The sequence below is a fragment of the Amblyomma mixtum genome, chromosome 2 (genome assembly GCF_055824585.1).
Source record: "Amblyomma mixtum isolate Tamu chromosome 2, ASM5582458v1, whole genome shotgun sequence".
Classification (NCBI taxonomy): Eukaryota; Metazoa; Arthropoda; class Arachnida; order Ixodida; family Ixodidae; genus Amblyomma; species Amblyomma mixtum.
In genome coordinates, this window is record NC_143013.1 from 121,466,735 (window position 1) to 121,485,846 (window position 19,112).

General features: G+C 49.1%; 1 protein-coding gene across 2 annotated transcripts in view; it reads right to left on the reverse strand.

Annotated features, from left to right (window-relative positions):
• Nucleotides 1–19,112, reverse strand: part of Lmpt (four and a half LIM domains protein limpet) — a 277,389-nt gene that overhangs the window by 92,680 nt on the left and 165,597 nt on the right. Inside the window, exon 1 of one of the 2 annotated variants that reach the window (XM_089572506.1) lies at nt 13,968–14,239. The exons of the other annotated variant lie outside the window; for it this stretch is intronic. The gene's annotated coding sequence lies outside the window, so the exon portion shown is untranslated. Of the gene's footprint in view, nt 1–13,967; nt 14,240–19,112 lie in introns of those variants that run through there. 2 annotated transcript variants of the gene reach the window in all.

Consider the following 19,112-nt stretch of genomic DNA (forward strand, 5'->3'; position numbering starts at 1 on the left):
GTTTCACTCCTAAAAAGCCGCGCCAGCCTAAACTATTGATGGACACGCTACATTGACACCGGCCTCATTGCCGCCAGAGGCTCCAAGCGGTCGACGATCGTAGGCATGGAGTTTTTTTTTTTTTTTTTTCCTCCAAGATCGTAGACGATCCAGCTTCGGGCAACCGCTTGATTCACGGGCGCCCTCTGTCGTCGCTGCGGCGCACCATCTGCGCGATGAAGCCGGGGGCGCCCGTCGACCGCGCTGTGTGCGGAGCAGACGAGGGAACGCTTTTGTTCTTCGCTTGCTAACACACCGCACGCTAAGAAAAGCCGCGTCTTCCACAGCGCGCGACAGGTGGCGGGGGCGATCCTGGCGTTTTTTTTTTCCCTTGCTTTCTTTCTTTCCCTCGTTTTCGTTCTTTCTTTTTTCCTTTTCATTCTTCCTTTCTCTTTCCCAGATTTTCCTTTTGCTGCCGCAAATAAATGTTCGAGCGAGGACCTCTGAGGCAGTGAAGAAATTCCAAACAGTTTTGCCGCTTCGTTTCTTTTTTATTACTTTTTCTAGAATACTGCAGGCAGCTAAGCTACCCAAGCAGGGGAGCGCTGCAGTGCCTGAATAACAATTCTTCGAATTCGTTCACATTTCAGCACTCAACAATACAGGAAGACAGAGAATTCCACTGCTTAATCGTGATAAGGAAAACCGATTTCTGTAAAAGTGCTGACCTGGAAAAGTAGAGGCCGTATTGTTGCGGAATGATTTAACTTCAGGGGTGGCGAAAAACATTGGCAGTATTAGTTTAATATTAGTTATTAAGTATTAGGTTATTATTACAAAATTACAAAAAAGGAAGAATGTTTCAAGCCGAAGAATTTGCTACCGAATACCTTCAGCACCCGAGCTACGGCCGGTGTAAATACAGGGTGTTTTTTTAGAAGGTCCAAAATTTTTAAAGAAAGGTAAATTCTTTTAGATTTATTTTAATCCTGGAGCTATACTGAGGGCTACGGCGGACACCAGGTAAGAGGCAAACTACTTTAATTAGTTCGCTAATTAACTGAATACGTTAATTAACTTTTATAATTTTTATTTTAGGGGATATGTTGTATTAGGAGAATTGGAGATCGTCTTCCAAACAGTCCAGCCAAGAAAAAATATTTTCATGAAAAAAATTTTTGCGCGCGTAACGAAGCGAAAAAAAGTCACCCTTGTAGGCAGCTTCACACTGTAACACAGCGTCTGTGAGCGCCTGTGACGTAGCTCGCTCCGCCCTGCACTTTGTGTCAATGCGTTTTTCTTCCAGCGCGGCATTCCGTGAGGCCGCGGAGCGAAGCGAGATAAGCAGCGATAGCGCAGGCCGCCAGTCCGGGACGCGTGACGCAAAGCGCAGGGCGGAGTGAACTACGTCAGAGGCGCTCCCGCCGCTGCGTTGCGGTGTGAAGATGCCTACCAGGGTGAATTTTTCGCGCCTCGTAACGTGCGTGAAAAATTTTTAATTGAAACTGTTTTTTCTCGGTTGGACTGTTTAGAGGACGATCTCCAATTCTGCGAATACAACATATCCCCTAAAACAAAAATTAGGAAAGGTAATTAACATATTTAGTTAATCAGCGAACTAATTAAAGCAGTTTTCCTCTTGCCTGCCGCCCGCCGTAGCCTCCAGTATAGCCCCAGTGCTAAAATAAATCTAAAGCAATTTTCCTTTTTTAAAAAATTTTGGACCTTCTAAAAAAAACACCCGGTATAAAGTGACAGGGAGAGGATAGCACGAAGTACAGAGGAAAGCGATAGCGAGAACGGACAAGGAGAGTTTTATAACCTGTTTAAATTATTTCCAGAAATAGAAAAAAGGGGGCGGGCCAGTTTTCTTACGGTGCACTAAATTGATCAAGCAACTTTAGACTGGGGATTGTGGCCGCACATGCAGGGCTTCTAATTTTGGCTCGTTTAGCATCTGGAAGCGAGACTCTTAATGCGCTCCACCTAAGTAATGACTTTAGCGAAATAAATCCCCATCAGCCGTCCGTTACGAAGAAGCGAAAGAAGTTTGACATGTCAAAACACGTGACGAAAATACTCTTTCAAGAATCGGTCTCACGTTGCATTTCAGGAATGCAAGTGGGGTAGTACGCATTCGCAAACAGGAAGAGTAACTTTAAAGGATGCGGTAGCTGTCACTAAAACGCATGCTCTAGTTAGCGCAGTTAGTTTAGCCTCGACACGAGCGGCCTACACTCTAAACAGAGAGGAATAAAAAGGGACTAAGCTGTCCTCTAATGCACTTCCTTTTATGAAAGGGAATGCGTTAGAGGACAGCTTAGTCTCCACATAGGAATATCTTTGTTTACAGCGTACAGTCTTTGCCAGAAGTAACCAGGCTGTACGGTTTGCTCCTCAGTCGTATATTAAAGCTATTATGCCAGCCCTCGAGTTATAAATCTCTGTATGGTAAAGAGAACCCCTGTCTTTACGTTCAAAGAACTTTTTAATCTTTAGGGAAGTCTTGAGGACTCTGCTATGCGGATCAGAAGCAAACCATGCAGCGTGGTTACTTTTGACCAAGACAGTACGTATTTATAAAAAAAAAGAAACAGCCAAAAATACGGGGACAAAGGAGAGACGAGGCACACACAACGACTGGACTAACAACTGCGCTTTATTGAAAAACAGCCAGTCTCCCAGGAAACCTAACAGAGCATGCGCATCTCAACGGCACCGCAAAACCAGTTGCCGTTGAGCTGCGCATGCTCTGTTAGGTTTCCTGGGAGACTGGCTGTTTTTCAATAAAGCGCAGTTGTTAGTCCAGTCGCAGTGTGTGCCTCGTCTCTCCTTTGTCCCCGTCTTTTTGGCTGGTTTTTTCGTAAATATGTACCAACTAACCCATATTTCAGCTCTCCTGTACTTATACCCATTTCTACATCCACTGTACACACGCTGTCCCAGTGTCACGGTGTAATAACAGCAGCCTAAATTCCTCATACCCTGGTGCGAAACCTGGGATCGAAAAAAAAAAAGATATAGCTAACTTTAAGAATCCACTTCGTGCGCGTCGTTGTGCAAGCAAAACATTTTAAGCCCAAACCCAAGGCCACGGCGACTGCAGTGCTCCTGCAGGGTACCGCATATCAGGTGGCACCATCTGATGACACACACAGAAGAGGAACTGAGCTGTGAAAGCGTGGGAGGCATAAAGAAATAGATGCTGCGCGAAATTGGAGGTGTCCTTCAACGCGTAGGCAGGCGCGGCGATTGAAAGGCGAGACGGCGCTATCCTAGGCAAGCGCGAGTGCAAGAAGACAGGAAAAGAAGTCGTCTTCTCCCTGGCGATGCCTCAGAAGGGGCCTCGATATTTTAGATCGCGACACGCTGTCAGGCTAACTGTCACTGGAGACTGTGCGCAGAAAGCCCCCTCTCAACGGTAGGGAGATAGCCAGAGTGTGTGACGGCACCTAAGAGACCACACAACGCAAGAAAGACGGGCGCCTCGCCAATAGTCGCGGTTACAGTTCACCTTGAAAACTATCTAGCGCCAAGCTGATCGAAGAGCCAGTTATTTACTTATTTGTGTATTTGTTTTCATTTATTTATATCAGACGTCCCAAGAGCCCTTTGCAGGCACTACACTGGGAAAGGTAATGATTTATCGAATGAAAACCGAACGGATTCATAGAACAGAACTCAGAGTACTACTAAAAGTAATAGGCAAAGAAACAATGCACGTAACATAGGCGTTAAAAAATCGCTCAGAAAAGACTTAATAAACAGACAAAAATATACGTGAATGTTAAGAGGAGCTCCCACAACACAACGAGTTTAAGGAAGTACAGTCAAAAATGAAACAACAAGAAATCATGTCAGGGGCTAACATTGCTCACATGGGCTAACATGACCTTGCATGACATGCAAGCATGTAAGGGGGCTAACATAGCGGTTAATGGCGGTCTTTCGTGCGGCAACAGGAAAAAAAAACTTAATGGCAGTCCACGACCACCCACCGCACGCATTTCGTCACGCCGATGATAATTTGCTAGAGCACGTACAAGACCTGAACTGGAAGAAATAACGTGTCTGTTCGGTAAAGGCAGAATTCGATAGAAGCATCGCAGCCAAGGTGGCCATTCATAAGGATCCCTAACGTGCTATGCTTTAATTCACTTCACGTCTGCGTTTTCGCCTTGGCGCATTTGTTGCCAGGTTAATAAAGCACAGCCGAATCGACCGTTATTACCGGTGGGTATAAGGGAAGAAAATAATGGTTCCCTGTCAATCCATTAGTGACCAATGTGGAGCTGAGAGTTATCCCTTTTCTCTTGATTGAACTTGAGGGAACGTTGAGGGAACCGAATTTTAGACTGCGGTCCAAAAATGGTCTATAGAGTTTCTAGAGACTTTCTATAGATTTCTTATAGATTCTATTGCCTTCCTGTATTTTTCTTTAGTCTATTTAAAGCCTATGCACTGTGTATAGAAAAAGTCTATACTAAAAATGTATGGATATAAATCTATTGAGTATCTATAGTATTTTCTGTAGACTAGTATATATAGGATTTCTCTATAGAAAGTCTGCAGACTTTATAGACAGAAGTCTACGGAGAAATTGTTGAGTGCGCAGGAAGATAGAGGACAGCAGCTCCGAATATCCAACTCTCCCTCACGTCCCCAACTGCCCTGTTCGGAACATCGGCCTGTTCAGTATTCTACAAGACCAAATAGATACGCATAGATAAGAAGATAGAGAGAGAGGAGAAGCTAGTAGTCTAGGAAAATGGGCATCAGACTCGACACGTGCCGATCGACACACCTTTGGGATGACATACCTAGGCTCTCTTTTGTTCGCCCAATTTCCACCGACATGTCACCAGCCGGACTTCAATAGAGGACAAACCATAGCATCCAAAGAACAGAGGGCTTAAAATAACTATCGCACGATCCCGTACTTTAAGCATCGCGCCATGCAATGGATGATTCGGAGACCCGGATCGAAATCTATCCATGACACTAAGGTGTGCCGATATTTTAGATGCCTGCTTTCCTGATATCGTGGCCACTGCTAACACAATCACATGCAAAGCCTTTCTATTCGCGTCGGTAGCCGAGAAGCCCACCGTGCACTCAAACGCCTTTATTTACCTGCGGATGTGCCGCAAAAGCCTTGAGAAAACACTTCCAAATATATGACACTTAGCAGCTGCAGGTGGTCGTCAAGTAGGAGACTGGACACCCAGGACTAATAGCCAGTTTTGAAAGCTCACAAACTGTGCGGCGAAAATGGTGAACAGGGAAGTCGTATCGTTAGAGTGGGAGACGTGAACCACCCTTGAGGTTACTCTAACGTTTCATATACCAGTGGCCATATATTCAACTATGAGCTGCATGCCCATTCATCAAATAGCAGCATTTGTTATTTTGCTGTCGCTAATATTATTACTAATAGCATTCGTAGAACTAAAACTAATGCTGACCATACTAACACTTGCAGCCCTAACAGCCGCGTGTTCTTAAGAATGCGTCGCGAGACTCATGCTATAGGTTGCGTGATTCACGCCGGCATTATCATTCACCGGTTGCTCCATCGAGTCTACCTCTTTCATAGCGAACCATTCCAGGCTTGCGCCACTCTTAAAACAATCAATGCCAAGGCAGGAACGAGCTGGGCTAGACACATGGTTGAATGCGCTCAATGCGGGCGCTGCAAAAATTCCACGTCAGGAAACGTTCTAGGCAGCGCATGTACAAAAAAGCTCCCCACCGTCGCCGTCACGAAAGCAAGCCATCTTTCGTGGAAGGAACGCGTTTCGCCACCCAAAGTGCTCCTTTATCTTTTTCGCTGAAATCTTTAAAAACCTAATCGCTTTCCTTCCGTGCGCTGCACCCGCGCTACGAAGAAACACCGCAGCGCTAAACTATACAGAGCGACGTGCGGCACCGGACGAATTTCGCGGAAACGGGCACGTGTCACGCTTTGCGCATTCCAGCTTCCGCTTTCGATAAAGACAGCCCCATTTCGAACAGAGGGCACGGATGGGGTACAACGCGTTGCCATCACCGGGCACGCTTTCAACTCCCGTACACAGTTTTAAAAAGATAGCTGACATTTTGCCGGGGAGGGAAAAACGTCCGGAAACGCGAGAAGTGAAAGCAAGGGGTGACATTATAGGGCATGGCCGTGAGCCAATCGCAAGATGCAAAACGGTAACGTAGAGAGTTCTCAGAATCGTATTCCGCAACGCCGCTGAACTGTCGTTTGCCGGCGTCGAAGGGTACTGTGCCCACAGAAGCACTAAGCTAACAACTCCCAATGTCCCGCCGATGTACTACACGACCTTCAATGTGACTTTTCAGTGTAATAACTCTGCATAGAACTCCAGTAGGGCAAGTATCAAAATATGCAACTGCAAATTTGATCGCAAAAGTAAGAAAAAAAAGATGCCCAGGCTTAGCTTGGTTAAGCCAAGAATGCGTTGCATATTGCGCGGTCTTTTTGCGCGAGGTATTGCTTGGCGGCGCTCCATTTTCTCAGCAGCTTTTCCTCCGTGACGTATGAATGGATGGATAGGAGCGCCCCCTTTGAAACGGGGCGGTGGCAACCGCCACCATGCTCAGGCGTCTTTTTTTTTCTTCTTTTTTTTTCTTTTTTTTTTCACGTGGTTTGGTGGCTGCCCGGCCGCGCCCAAGGGCTGAACTGAGTGATTGCAATATGCTACGCATAAAAGCGGGGGAGGGGGAACCAAGTTATTTTTCCCAGGGATAGAAGGTGCATTTCTTTGTGTCTTAGTGAATTGTAGAAGCGTAGCTTGTTGGGCCAGCTGGTGCATAGTTTTCAATTGTGTCTCCAGCCGTGTGAATTCTTCCACTTGTGTACGCGTCCTGCTCTGCTGGTTCCTCTCCCCAGTTTTTGCCTAACATTCCGCGTTCAAAAGCGGGGCTTTTGACGTCAGGCGCGATCGCAAACTGGCTGCAATATGAGCTCTGACCTTCCCACTGCCTTTTCTATACTTTATTGACAAAAAAAATCTTGCTGCCACTGCGAAATATTCCAGAAACGTATCGGCGGCACAGGAGTAGTGCCCTCAGGCAGGTGTCAGAAGGCGTAGGCAGATCAGTAAAGACGCCAGCGCTACGCGTGGTTATATTTTTCAGCTACTCGAACCTTTCTTTCTCCTCCTCCACTAGTGGTGTCAAAAGTCCTGCCACCCACGAATATCGGCACAGGAATTTTTGTGAAGCAGATCAGGACGAAATCCGCCCACAGGCATCCTGCGCCAGCAAAAAAGCGCTACTTTCTACTTTCGCCCCCTTTCTCAGAAGACCGTGTTGCCGCCAAGTCGTGCTCAATGCTTGAGTCAATGCCTACGGTGCAGAGCGTAGGAATAATACATATTTTCCCCCTATTCTTCTCGGCGACAACTAAAAATAGAGCCATACATGCCCCTTTAACACCGCCGTACACAGAGAGCACTGAACAAGCATAACTATAATATCTAAGTTAGTCTATTGTTGTTGCGCTGCTCCAAACTAAAGGGCACCAACGGCCAGGTCCAAAGAGCTTTCCGGAAGGTTACAGGCACTGAGGTAGCGGAAGCCATCCCAACTTGGCAGAGAAGGCCAACCTGCAGCCCCGTTCCATGCTAAGTTTTCGCAACCACTTTCTACGCCGACTGTGTTCGTTAGCAAAAATTTAAGAAGCCACATCACGTGACTACCCACCTCATCAGTGACGTCATAGCCCCTTTGTTTCCAACATGCGTTGGTTGGTTGGTTTATGGGGTTTAACGTCCCAAAGCGACTAAGGCTATGAGAGACGCCGTAGTGGAGGGCTCCGGAAATTTCGACCACCTGGGGTTCTTTAACGTGCACTGACATCGCACAGTACACGGGCCTCTAGAATTTCTCCTCCAAAGAAATTCCAGCCGCCGCGGCCGGGATCGAACCCGCGTCCTTCGGGTCAGCAGCCGAGCACCATAGCCACTGAGCCACCGCGGCGGCACCAACATGCGTTCCCTTACAAGCAATTCAAGGTAAAGCCGCTATAGACCTTTGCATCGGGCGATGGAGTTTGTCGAAACACCTCCTCTCCGGGATAGTGCAAACCGGTTAGTCCAGCCAGCAATATGGCCGCCACTGCGCTGACGTCACCTGCACTCAACAGCCTAGCAAGCAATATGGTCTCGCCCAGGGAGCCCTTATTGGAGCTCTTGCCGCACAACGCATTCAGTGGTGTGAACCGCGGGGACTTTGACGTGGAGAGGGAGAACAGTAAGGTAGGAAACGGAGTGGAGAGAGAGATAGAGAGGGCGGGAGCAAAAAAGGAAAGGCATTAATTGTTTCCCCCCAGGTGCGCCTCTCGGCTCAGCCTAAAGACTCGTCGCCGTCGTCATCTCCTGGCACAGGTAGACATTCCGGCTCCGCCCCTGCGCCCCCCAAATCGCATTTAACCGAGACAATGCCCAGCACCTCATCAAAAGCGGCCAAGCAACGACGTCATCAAAAGGCCTCCTTGCATCGTTTTGTCTCTCTCCCTATACCTCGCTTAGGGAGGCATCGCAAGGGTACGCAGGACGAACCCGGCAGCGCCGCACATTCCAGCCGGGACGGAAGAGGCATTCGCCGCGTCCCGTTCCGAAATAGCCCCGAGAGCGCGTGCTCGCTCAGCGAAGCGTGCCAAGGTAAGCGACCGTGCGGCGGCGACGGCGTCTCACTACGACCAGAGCCCGCCGCCGGTGCGAGAGCCTGCTGCATCTCGTCCGCGCCGTCTCGGTTTGTTTTGGCTGCTCGAGCCGAAGGGGCTCAAAGCGGACGCGGCTGCTGCGCTGGGGGGCGCTGGCGTTGACCCCGCATCAGCGGAAGGATCGGCCTCGACGGTGTCGGGGAGTCACAGTTGGCGAAATCCATCACGGTCCTCTCTCGCTCCAGCAGAACCGCGAAGCGAGAAGTTTTTGGTGCTGCTTCGTGCCGTTTATCTTAACGCTTTTTGAAAAGTGACCGCATTATGGCTTGAATTCCGACAAAGGAAGAGAAAAAAAACTTATCAGGACCTAGCTGCTCTCTTCTGCACCTCGGAGCTGCACTGGCGTCACTCGAGCGTTGTCACAGAGTGTCTGCATTTCGGGTGCTAATGCGCAGTCAACGTGTCAAAAGCGCGCGGTTACCTCATTAACAGTGCGTTCGGAGCTTAACGGCAATTTATTTTGAATTTTAAGAGAGGGACCGGAAATGCCGTCATGTCAAAAAATGGCGTTCCGGTACAAGGCAGTGCGTGTCGTGCAAGATAGCCGGATGTACTCAGCTGAAGGTTCTATGAGAACTGTAAAGGAGAGATGGCCGCGGAAAAATTATCCGAATATCCCGACCTTTTTCTCCACACATTAAACCTTCAGGCGTAATTAACCTCAGCATACAGATGTGGTTCGAACGCAAACGAAGTTTTCTCAACAGTAGGTACCCCTCTCGATGGGGAATTGTGGGTTTTTATTTTTGTTTATTTTTTCCCCACCACGCATTTGACTGCGACTGTCCGTGGCCACAACAGTCGACTGCCATCAAGGCTTATAAGGCACTCTTTTGGTTTTTTACGAGAGACTGCCTTGATTGACAGATTATGACTGTGTTTTCCGTTCCTTCCCTCTTCCCTCTTTAATCCTCTCCTTCCCTTCCCCAGTGCAGGGTAGCCAACCGGAAACCTTTCTGGTTAACATCCCTGCCTTTCCCCCTCTCTGTATCTCTCTCTGTTCACTGACCTAAACTCGTGATCCGTTATGCCCAATTTCGCATCACGTGGGCGTTTCCTTTTTTTGGGCGCCAATATATTTTTAAATTTCTCCATTTTCTTACCTCAGACTAGACCATTTATGAGGGGAACGCTGCGTGTATGACGTCACAAGATGCACGCTTGTCGATACTGGCTCTGCATTAGCAGAAGGGAAAAAATCGCGCTCTTTTTTGGGCATTTCAGCAAATTGATGAATTTTGAAGTGTCAGCTGCCGTAGCCAGTTTCTTGCCAGTCAACGCGCACACGTGACGTTTTACGACAGCATCCGTGGCGTCATTCGTCGGTCGAAGTTCTGATTCAGTTTCAGTTTACTGTTTGTTTTGTATACTTTATAGTCGTTGTCCTCATTACTGCTAAACACTCCTCACCTGAAGTAAGACGGAGAGATGTGAAAGTCAAATCAAAATATTCAAAAATCGTGAGCAACTGCCTTTTCACTGCGCGAAAGAGACTACCCTTGGTGGCAGCACCTTGATGGCAGCATCACACTCGAAGCACCCTTGCGTCTTCAAAATTTGCCTCAATACAGGCAAACGTCGTTCTTTCTTCTGAGACCTCGCGACTGCACCGCCGGACACCACTTTCTGCTCGCAAACTATGGACATGTTACGGGTTTCACCAATAAACGAACAAAGTGGAACAACTTTTTGTTCTCTTCGCTTTTCGGTCTTCAGCTTCCTTTCAATGGACGTATTAAGTGGTCCTATACGCGGTCACAATGCCACTATACATTGTTCGCGAATGATCGGGGTCAGTGCCGTACAGCCTTTGTCAATATATAAATAAAAAAAAACGTCCGCTCCTCGCCCGTGCAGCGCAGCCTGCTTTGCATCCCTCGAGAGTGCAAAACAGGTCGCACTGCCGTATCACTCAAGAATAAGGGAGATTCTCGTCTTGATCCCTCCTTAGCTTAAGGCTTAGAAGGCTAAAAGTCTTCTTAGAAGCAAGCCCTCTGGACTGTTCATTTCTGGCAAATGGGACACACAGCACTCAGGACTGTTCACTGCAATGCCACGCCCTTTAATTACAGGGTATCTGCGTCGTGTTCAAGCAGAAGCCAGGTCGGCATACGCGATTGTTCTCCACTCTGGAGACCGCAAAGTCGTTATGGGTACAAGTTCGCCTAAGTAACACAAGAGTTTGCTATAACTGCTTGCTTGCACTGAATCCTAAATGTTTTCCGTTCTAACCTGTTGCCAGCTTAAGCCGCAGCAGTGGCTCAGTGGTAATGGCCCTCGCCTGCTGTCCCGAAAGACGACGGTTCGATACTGGCCGCGGAGGTCGCATTTCGATGGAAGTGAAATGTTCGTCGCCCGTGTACCGTGCTCTGTCAGTGCACGATCAAGAACCACAGGTGGCCGAAATTTCCGGAGCCCTCCACTACGGCGTCCCTCATAGCCTCAGCCGACCTGGGACGTTAAACCCTATAAAACCACATTGACAATTCAAACGGAGAGCACTGGCGTATGGCCTGTACACCTTCCTTCCTTCGGTGCCTTTTTCTTTTCTTTTTTTTCTTCTCCCCGCCGCGGTGGCTCAGTGGTTACGGCGCTTGGCTGCTGACTCGAAAGACGCGGGTTCGATCCCGGCCGCGGCGGCTGAATTTCGACGAAGGCGAAATTCTAGAGGCCCGTGTGCTGTGCGATGTCAGCGTACGTCAAAGAACCCCAGGTGGTCGAAATTTCCGGAGCCCTTCACTACGGCGTCCCTCATAGCCTGAGTTGTTTTGGGACGCTAAACCCCAATAAACCAAACCAAACTTTTTATTTCTCTTTTAGCGCCAGTTATTATGCGTTAAATGTGGAGCCATCAAATATAGCACCCTGCTATTGTTAGCCCACACACTGTCCAACTCATCGCCGTCCCTTCGTGACAATACGCAACGCGTTCCTTATTCTGCCATAACGCAACGTAACGCGACGGGCACCTGTGTAGCAGAAGCACTATAACGCAACAAGAGACGTGTAGTCGGCGTACGCCAACACGTCTGCGGAGGCCCGCGGGGCGTATCCCGTGAACCCCGCCGCTTCGGCCCTGACCGCTACCGCGTGGCGTGACTCGGGAAGAGGAGAGAACCCCGACGGCGGGGCCGGCGAGCTCTGCCGGATCACGGCAGCGGCCACGCGTCGCTCATTCATTAGCGCCGCCTACTGGTGCGGCAGAGCTTTCGCGCTTGCTTTGGCCGCTTTCCTTCATTTCCGGCCTCGGAGGCACACGTGCATCGCCACCGTTTCGTCACCGCTTCACAAGACAGCGCGAACGTCCCACGCCATAGGACGTCGCAAAGGCGCGACTCCTGCACGTTCCTGCGTGCGCTCAAAAGTGAAAATGCATGCCGAACATGAAGGTCGTTCGGGTTAACTGTGGTACGCACTCGTGGCACAACGTAAAGTTCCCTTCTGTGGAATGGTTTGGTTTGGTTTGGTTTACTGGGGTTTAACATCCCAAGGGGACTCAGGCTATAAGGGACGCCGTAGTGAAGGGATCCGGAAATTTCGACCACCTGGGGTTAAAGAACCCGGGGTGGTCGAAATTTCCGGAGCCCTTCACTACGGCTTCTACTAGGTAAAGTTCCTTTTTGCTCGAATGGTACTACATATAGAGCTCCCCTTCGTACAATCGCATTATGCAGTTTTTCCCTTTTCGAGTAATGGGTGTTCGGAGATGACTCCTTTCATTAGCAGTATTATGTAAAGTTCCCCTTTTGCCGAGTGGTACTGGTAAGCTTCCCGTTTGGTCAAATGGTAGTAGGTTTAAGTTGCTCCTTTCTTGATCCGTTCGGAGATTTTTAGCCTCTGCCGGCCACTTGTGGTTGACCATCGCGACGCCATTTTTACGAGGAAATGGAGTTCTGTCCAATCGCGGATACGGTCGGTTGAAAAAAATACAGAAAAGTTTTTGCTCCGATAACTGCAGGCAAGTCTTATGTTTCACGTTACATCGCCCCATACTGCTGAGAAGCGATACTGTGATGCTCGCTGACAATTAGTACATCCATATATCCGGTCGAGTGTGTGCGTGTGTGTGTGTGTGGGGGGGGGGGGGTGTTTAAGGAGTCCTGTAAAATGAAAGGGCCGATGTGGCTTTCCGGGAAAAGATTTCTCGCTTTTAAGGCTCCATGGTCGCTTAGTTATGCCGCACTAATGGTTTCGTTATGGCTCTTCGCCAGACAGAATTTTCACTGCAGGTTATTGCTACACGAGTTTCGCAATGTATAGCCACACAATCAATTTGGCATGTGTGCCTCACATCAGGTGTTGAAAAAAACTTTTAAGTGAGAAAACGACACAGCTTTAAACCGAGGAAACGCTGTTTGACATCAGCACTCCCAAAAGCCGTGCTAAGAAGGATTTGTTTCATTCGTATTTATTTATTTAATTAGGCTTTCTCTGCCTGTGTCCTCCAATGAGCCGTATTCAACTGAATCAAGTAGCTGCATGTGTACTAAACTGAGTTTCTGCCAAATCGCTGTTTACTACGCAGCCACGGAGCCCGCACAAGAAACTAATTTTGAACGCCAGGTTCCTCGTTAAAGTTAAGGCTCGTTGCCAAAGCATTTGCCCTCGGACGCGTTTGAGTTGTTTTAAGCGACTACGACCATTCACCTGAGCAGCAAGCCTGTAATGCCCAATTAGCCCGGTCAGCTAGGCCTGCGTGTATCAAGCACGACGTATGCAAGATCGGGGAATTCACTTGCTCTCTGCACCTCCATGCTTCTTCTTCCAGGTGCTCTAAGCAAAACAAACACGCAGAATTTGTGGGCTCCGATATTGGTCTGTAAGCGACCTATTGTCTTCGCATATCTACATTACGAAAATATAAATACCTGCCTGCCTGCGCACACGCCAAAAAAAGAAAAGAAAGATATGGAAGCAGATTTGGAGCACCCAAACTTGAACTATGACTGCATTCACAGTCACAATAAATACAACAAAGAGACCATGAATATAGTGCATGCTTCCGCCAAAGCCAAGTGATGGCTAGCGGTAAAGGAAAATTCGTTTTGTTTTTTACGTCGTACAACCCACATAAACCGTGCAATCTCTACGTCCCTTGAGCAGCATCTACGAAACACATGGCCAACGTGACGAGCATAGGAAGCTGAAGGAAAGACCAAGGAGGCACCGGATATTTGTCTCGGGCACGCGCGCTAGCTGACGTCATGCAGGCGAGGCTCCAGCGTGCCTCTCATACAAACATAGCGGGCTAACTCACATCCAGATGACAGACGTCCGGCTGCTCAGGCGTGCGCCGCTAGGACGACGCAGAACGAAGGCGCAAGAAAAGGAGCTGCTTGTGGCGTTCCGGGCAGGTAATTCCGCAAGAAGCGAGCCGACGATTCGAGTCGTTCGGGAGCACGTTTCGCAGCAATGCAGGAAACCGAAATAAACGAAGCACACACCCCCGGCCGAGCCTGTGGAAGCAAGCAGCTAGCCCAACCGTAGCTGCGTAACGAAGAAGACCCCGACCTCAAGCCGGAGCCCGGACTTCGCGGTTCGGTGCCCAACCTGCCCCTCGGGCAGAACCCTCCCCCTTCGTACCCCCCTCGCCCCTCGCCAGTTGTTCTGGTCGCGTGCCCCTTCCTCGGAGCTACCCTTCCTTCGTCGCCTCGGCTCATCGGCAGCTCCCTCGCCCGTCATTCGCGCGTCACGGCCGCTTACAACGTTTCCGTCGCTACGCTGCCCTCCTCCTCCTCCCCAGCCTCCTCTCCACCGCACCTCTTCTTTCACAAATCCTTCACTCGCTTCCGCCGCTCGCCTGCATTGCTCCGGGTGCCCCAGGCGACGCCCCACAACTCCCCCTCCGCGGCAGCCGCTTCTTCGCACCACTAGCGACGGCCCAGCTTTCCTTTTTCGGGCGTAGCCGATGGCCCGTCGACGTCGTGTTGTATTCCCTCTACCTCTTGTGTCCGCTCCCTCCTCGGCCTCCGTAACGGCGTGCCCGCCGCTGCTCAAAGCCCACCCAACCGCCACTGGGCTTCCCCCTTCGAGCGCCTCACTGATGGGCTTGATGAGCTACCGACGCTTCGCCGAGACGGCTTGCGGCCAAGGAAGCGGCGGAAGAAGGAGGAATTAAGAGAAATGGGAAGGGGGGGGGGGGGGGGTTGCAAGTAAACCTTCAGCTCCTTCGTTATGACCCACTGGTTACACAAATTACGGAGGCACTGACAGCAAGAGCTTCGTGCTGATGGATGTAGCTCCCGGATATTTTCTCCTCCTAACAGCGGCCTCCGAGTACACATTGGACGAGGGCCGCATTCAGCAACCTACGTTGGATTTTCTGCTCTTTCCAACGAGTTACGTTGCCACGATTTCCCAACATATGCGCTTTTTTCAGCCATCTCACAGGATGGCGCGAAAGGCACTGCATTAGTTTTTCTTCTGCTCTCCACCCTTCCCTCTGCTTGGTGCAGAATATCGCGCACTTTCACGCAGAAGGTAGAATGAGTGCGCCGGAATGTTTCAAACTGCATTCAATATTTTAATATTTACGAAAGCGAAAATTCGCTCACCTATCCCAATGTAACGAAATTACACTGCTTTGACAATGCGACAAAATTGAATGTTTCGAGAGCTTCATCGTTTCTTGCTAGTCAATCAAGATGTTTTTTATCCTCAAACTACGCAAGCGCTTTAAGGACATGACAGTATTCACGATATATCAACGGGTGGAAGGTGAATGCGGGCAGCGTTTATTAGGCGAAAGCCTTTAATGACTCATACTGTCGTCCGTTAACGAAGCGAGTCATACGCGTTTAACTCGGGAACTAAAACAGACAGAAGAAAACCAATGGTTGTTTCAGATAGGGGAGGAAAACATGAACCTTGAAGCCGAGTTTGATGAGTGTGGATTAATTAGTTAATTAATTATAGGCAAAAATGTCGAAATAGCGCGGGCGTCGATGTAGCAACGAGAGCGGTGTGACGTCACATCCACCTGAAGTCGTCACCGCATAGCGACAATTCTCACAGAATGGTCGGAAAAACGTCACATTTGTGTCAGATTAGATGGAAAAATGTGTAATTAAACATAATTAACACCTAAGAACCCCAAAAGATGTATAATTTGGGTATCAATATAGCCACGAGAACGGTGTGACGTCACATCCACCGGAAGTCTTCACGGCATAGTGTCCTCGGCTTTCGCCTCTGAACCTTTTAGTTGCCAAAGTGTCCTCGCAATTTTTATGCGACGGCACAGAAGTCTCGCTGGAGCGTAAACCCATCGTCGTTACACCTGCCACTTGACCACCGTCCTCTGCCCCTGTCGCCTGTCTCCCCCTTCCCCTCCACCCTCTCCCTCTACGGTTGTAGGGGAGAGGACGGAGATGCCGGATTAAGAATGACTGAGTTCATATGAAAACGACTAAGACTGACGCAGCAAAACTCAACAAAGTGAGCGATCATAATAGAATCGGAGTCGGAACAGAATCAGGAGCGCAGCAAACCAAAATGTAATCAGAATAGGCGAGTGAAAGGATAATACTAGACATTACGACTGCATCACTCCAATTGATCGGCCCTAACTTTTATGTTCACTTATTCAACTCACACCTCAGTTTGGCACCAATTTCTCACATAATGCGAAATAAAGTGTGCTTAAAACTGTCTAGATTGTAGACTGCGTGAAAAGCTATAATATATTCGGTGCAATAGCCTCTCCACAGATTGTACGACTAGAACAGGCACTCCCACGCACCCGAACTGCTTTCCACGAAGGGTAACAAGTGTGCTGTCCGGAACAGTACTCACCTGCGGGCTGAAGATAGAACAAAAAAAAAACAACAATCAAAAGATCGGCGAACACCGAAACAACACCGCGAACGACCTCTCCGCGACCCGGCGACCCCGCATCGAGCAACGACTTTTCACGGAACAGCATCGCTGCATGCCTTTCATTTATTCCTTTCTTTTTTTCCGACCTTTAAAACAACGCCGTTTAAAGGAGCAGCCGAACGTGCGGACCGACAGCCCGACGTCCGGCTGAGTAATTACGCAAATGTGCCAACACAGCGGTCAGCCTCTGTCGGCCTTTGAGCGAACGCCGCGAACAATAGACGAAGAGAAGCAGTGGAAAGGCGAACCGTGCGCCGCAGATTATCGTGGATCGTTAATATGCTAATGGTGCGCACGCGCGCACACAATAAAAGTGGAGCGTGGGTGAGCATCACAAAGCACTGGACGTTAAAAAGCAGCCCTTAAGCCTAATCGAAGCTCAATACGGAGTCCGGTCGGCGGGAGGCAGCGAACGGGCGCTAATTGTGCGCGTAGGGAAGAAAAGAGCGAAAGTGAATAAAGCGCACAGCGATGCCCTCTCTCGGACAATTTCATAAGTGAAGTACGTGCTGCGTAAACCTCCATTTCTGATGCATTAAAAAAGCGTTCAGTTAAAATTCTACCTGTCGACCTCTGCTGACCCCTTCGGAGTCGATATTTCTATGGCAAGTGCTTCAATTGATTTATAGGACTCTTTGTAAGAGTTCTCTGGTAAACAAATGAAATGATACAGCGTGAAACCCCGTGCGCGCTATTGAAAAGTTTTCACCCCAGATTTGCTTCCCGTGCTGCTCCCTTCGTTCTTCTGAATGACACTTACTTTTACTTTATAGCAACCGCGCCGCCTAAGTAGTCAAACAGGGTGATGTGCTCCATATAAAAGTGCGGCTAAATTTGTCGGTATATACATGGTCTGTCCTGAAAGTAGTAGGACTCATTTTTTTAACAAAATTTATTCAAGAGAATAGTGCAAACGATTACAATTTTTCAAGGTAGCACCCTTCCGCACCTACACCCTGCTGCCAATGAGTTTTACAGTTTTCGTGTGCCTCCAAAAAATCCTGGACCGGAATGCTGTTTAGCTCCCTCGTCACGGCCTGTTGAACCGCCTCTACCGATCCGTGATGTTCCCCCTTGAGCGTCGATTTTATTCTCTGGAATGAAAAAAAGTCTGGCGGGGCCAAGTCGAGGCTTTAGGGGGGCTGAGGCAGCGTCGCCGCCATGTGCTGGGCAAAAAATCGGGGTCCTCATTCACATGATGAAGAAGATCCTACCGGTTGGCCTTTTCCTCCTCTGACAACACTCCCGGAACCAACTTCGCGCACGCTTTCCTCATGGATAAGTTTTCTGTCACGATCTAAAAACTTCGATTTGAGGAATGCTCAAGTCATCAGCAATCATTCAGATACTTATTCTACGATCGCTATCTCGTAAATGTTTCAGTCGCTACACATTTTCGTTGGTCTTGCTGCTCGAAGGGCGTCTGGAGCGGTCGTCTTCCTCCACTCTTTCCTTACCTTCTCGGAACAGCTTATGACACTCAAAAAACACCTGATCTACCCATGGAAGCATCACCGTAGGCTTCCTTAATCATGTTGTGAGTCTCTTTGCCCGTTTTACCAAGGTTTACTCAAAATTTGATCGCGTATCGCTGATCCAGTAAACGCTCGATGATTCTGCGTGACGAGACGTTTCGACAGGGGTTCACAGTACAAGGGACCTCCTCTCTTCAACGGCCGAGAGCCGACTGCCGATTTTCCCCAACATTCCCAATATCCCAAGTTCAACGATCCTGCACGCGCAAACCACCTCTCGTCCGCCCGTTCGCCGAGGAAAAAAACCAGTCCTACTACTTTCAGAACAGACCCTGTATAACTGGGCTACCACATGGATCAGTGTGCCACGTTATGTTGCCTTTGTATGAGCCACCAACGCTCTCTGTACATCAAACGGACTTAAAATTCAGGGGGGCACTTCGCTGGCCTAAAGTGCAGTGAGGCGAAAGCCTTAAAGGGCCACTGACCGCCATCGGGTCGCAAACACTCTCTACCGCTCTTGGAGCGAGCCTTCTCTCCTTCCGTTCCCTCCTCGAGATTTTTCTCTCCCGCTCCTCGTCGAGTAGGCTCGGCAAGGCAAAATCACCCCTTCGTTCTCCGATGTAAGCCGGAGGCGTGGTGTCTGTGGAGTGCGTCACATATGTCTACGTCATGGCCCCGCCTTCAATAGAATTCTTTTCTTGGTTTTTGCATTTCCTCCGCACACTGAACGATCGAGAGGCCCGATCAGCTCAACCACCTAGACTTGTTAGCGAGCGCATCCTTTCATACATCTGTTTGTCATTCCCGGTTAGCGAGCCACCTTTTCATTTTTTTTAGGCCTCCCCACCGTTTCACGAGCGGAGGGCGGAAGTCGGTTGTGTTGGAAACACACGGCAAAGCGCGGACCGGGCAACCGCCCGTTTGATTTTCTCTATGCGTGTTTGGGTACTGTGTGTTTGTGTCTTTTCTCCGCTCCAAAGCCCATGTCATTCATTGGAGTCAAGACGCACGCAAAATGCACGAAGGATAAGCGGTGTGTGTGCGGA